Raw genomic sequence first — 2,878 nt, 5'->3', positions numbered from 1 at the left:
GAGCCACTCTAAATCTTCTTATCATTTTTCTTCATCTGACCTTATATATCTATTTATTCTGTTAATTGTTTGTCTCTCCCACTAGAATGTAAGCTCCATGAAGGCCAGAACATGGAACTTGTTCATCAGTGTTACTCATTCCAAGAACAATTGCTGGTTTACAGCAAGGGCTCAGTAAATATCTATTGCATTTTGTATGAATGAATGAATGAGGCAAAATTTAGGTCACCCTTTCCTGAGCTCACATTCTGGTTCCCCACCCTTGCTAGTTTTTTCACTTATGGTATAACTACCATACAATGAGATGTGCAGGGCATAGGTACTCAGTCTGATGAATCTTGACAATTGTATCATAGGTAATCCACCACCACCCCAAACAAGACATAGAACATTTCCATCACAGAAAACTTCCCTTGGGCCCCTTTCCAAACCAATTCCCACTATCCCAGGCAACCACATACAGATTGGTTTTTCCTTTTACTGGGTTTCATATAAGGGAATCATTCAGTATGCACTTTCTGTATCTAACTTCTTTGGTGAATATGTTTTTGAAAATCATCCATGTTGTTGCTTATATTGTAGTTATTTCTCTTTTTTAAACAAAAACGTATTAGAATAGTTTTAGGTTCACAGCAAAATTGAGCAAAAGGTGCAGGGATATCCCATATACTGCCTACCCGCACGCATTCATAGCTTCCCCCATTATCAACATCCCCCACCAAAGTGGTACATTTTTTGCGATTGATGACCTACATGGATGCATCGTTATCCTGCCAAGTCAATCATTTACATTAGGGTTCTCTTTTGGTGTTGTACATTCTGTGGGTTTGGACACATATAGAATGATGTGTCCATTATTATAATATCAAACAAAATAGTTTCACTGTACTAAAAATGCTCTGTGTTCCACCTATTCATTCCTCCCACCCCATAGTCTCCTTCCCACTGTCTCCATAATTCTGCCTTTTCTGGAATGTAGTTGGAAAAACAAAACAAAAAAACAGGACCCAGTCAGCATCATACAGTATATAAACTTTTTAGGTTTGCTTTTTTAACTTTAGCAGCATGCATTTAAGCGCCCCCATGTCCTTTCTTTGTTTGATAGCTCATTTCTTCTAGCTCTGAACAATATTTCATTGTGTCATGATTCATTTGTACAATCACCTACTAAAGAACATCTTGGTGGCTTCTGCATTTCAGTGAACATAAATAAAACGTCTATAAACATCTGTATGCAGTTTTTTGTGGACATAGGTAATCAATTCCTTTGGGTAAGTAGCAAAGAGCAAAGTTGCTCAATTATGTGATAAGAATGTTTTGTTCATTTTCTTTCTTCTTCTTCTTCTTCTTTTTTTTGGAGGGAGGGGGACAGGATCTTGCTCTGTCACCCAGGCTGGAGAGCAGTGGTGTGATCATAGTTTACTGCAGCCTTGGACTCCTGGGCTCAAATGATTCTCCTGCCTCACCTGGGTAGCTGTTACTAAAGAGTGCACCACCATACTCAATGAATTTTTCTTTTTTTTTTTTTTAGATATGGGGTCTTGCTATGTTGCTCAAGCCAGTCTTGAACTCCTAGAGTGAAGTGATCCTCCTGCCTCAGCCTCCTAAAGTATTAGGATTACAGTCAGTGAGCCACCATGCCCAGCCCAAATTCTATCTCTATTGTTTTTTTAAAAAGTCACTGCCAAACTGAAACTTACCAAGATTTTCTGCTGTGCTATCTATCATTTAGGAGTTTTATAGTCTTATACACACATTTATATTTAGGCCTATAATCAATTCTGAGTTAATCTTTAGGAAGAGTGGAAGGTTTGCATCTTTTACATGTGGTTGTTTAGTCATTTGTTAAAAAGACTGTCTTTTCTCCATTGTATTGACTTTGCTCCTTTGTCAAAGATCTGTTGATTGTATGTATATAGGCCTATTTTAGGACTCTTTATTCTGTTCCATTGCTCTATTTGTCTATTTTTTTTTTTTTTTGAGACAGAGCCTCAAGCTGTCCCCCTGGGTAGAGTGCCGTGGCCTTACAGCTCACAGCAACCTCCAATTCCTGGGCTCAAGCGAGTCTCCTGCCTCCGCCTCCCAAGTAGAGGGGACCATAGGCGCCCACCACAATGCCTGGCTATTTTTTGGTTGCAGCCGTCGTTGTTTTGGCTGGTCCGGGCTGGGGATTCGAACCCGCCACCTTAGGTGTACGTGGCTGGCACCTTAGCTGGTTGAGCTATAGGCACTGAGCTTATTTGTCTATTTTTATACCAATACCACACCCTCTTAATTAATGTAGTTTTATAGTAAGTCTTAAAGTTGAGTAGTGTCAGTCCTCTAACTTTGTTCTTCTCTTTTAATATTGTGTGGACTATTCTGTAAGGCTTTGGCCTCACTGCATAAACTTTAGAATCAGTTTGTTGACATTTATAAGATAACTTGCTAGGATTTATTTTTATTTTTTGAGACAGTGTCTATATTGCCCAGGATGTCTTGAACTCCTAGACTCAAGTGATCCTCTTGTCTTGGCCTCCTGAAGTGCTGGGATTATACAGGTGAACCAATACACCTGGCCTTTGCTGGGATTTTGATTGAGACTATATTGAATCTATAGACCACGTTGGAAAGAACTGAAATCTTGGCCAGGAGTGGTGGCTCATACCTGTAATCCTAGCACTTGGGAGACCGAGGCAGGCAGATTGCCTGAGCTCAGAGGTTCGAGACCATCCTGAGCCAGAATGAGACCTCATCTCTAAAAATAGCTGGGCATTATGGTGGGAACCTGTAGTCCCAGCTACTTGGGAGGCTAAGGCAAGACACTCATTAAAGCCCAAGAGTTTGAGGTTGCTGTGAGCTCTGACACCACAGCACTCTACAGAGGGCAACAAAGTGA

Source organism: Otolemur garnettii, unplaced genomic scaffold (assembly GCF_000181295.1).
Source record: "Otolemur garnettii isolate 467f Iridium unplaced genomic scaffold, OtoGar3 scaffold00021, whole genome shotgun sequence".
Lineage (NCBI taxonomy): Eukaryota > Metazoa > Chordata > Mammalia > Primates > Galagidae > Otolemur > Otolemur garnettii.
This window is presented reverse-complemented; position numbering follows the sequence as displayed.